This window comes from Gracilinanus agilis, chromosome 4, assembly GCF_016433145.1.
Source record: "Gracilinanus agilis isolate LMUSP501 chromosome 4, AgileGrace, whole genome shotgun sequence".
NCBI classification, from domain to species: domain Eukaryota; kingdom Metazoa; phylum Chordata; class Mammalia; order Didelphimorphia; family Didelphidae; genus Gracilinanus; species Gracilinanus agilis.
Genome location: NC_058133.1, coordinates 221,915,446 through 221,915,938, shown reverse-complemented (window position 1 = coordinate 221,915,938; position 493 = coordinate 221,915,446).

Sequence of the window (493 nt, the reverse complement as noted above, 5' to 3'; positions counted from 1 at the left end):
CATGATGTCTTTCTGTGAAACTGGGTGTAATAGGTATAGGCTTTAAAAGTAGGAAAGCAGATTTAGCAGACAGACTAATTCTTAGCAGACTTTTCCCCTTAGTCTGTCTGCTAAGTCTGCTTTCCTACTTTTAAAGCCTATATCTATTACATGGGAAGTATGAAAATGAAAATAGAATGGAATATCTGGGCTAAATAAACATGTTAGAAATTATCAGCATATAGAAGTAATGGATAAAAAGCAGTTTATGTCTAGATTGCAGATGTCACTGAAACCAAGAAAACGTCATCAAAGATTTCACAATGAAACAATACAAATTATTGTAAATGATTAGGGAATACTAGATATGAGTTGGTTCCAAATCTTGATACTTTATCTTTTATTTACAAAGGTCAAAGTAAGTGAAAATAGTTAATATTTAAGCACTTTCCTGTTTGCATCTTTCTTTTTAACAGAGAGAAGTCATTTTGGTTGCTTGTGTGAGAATCCTTCA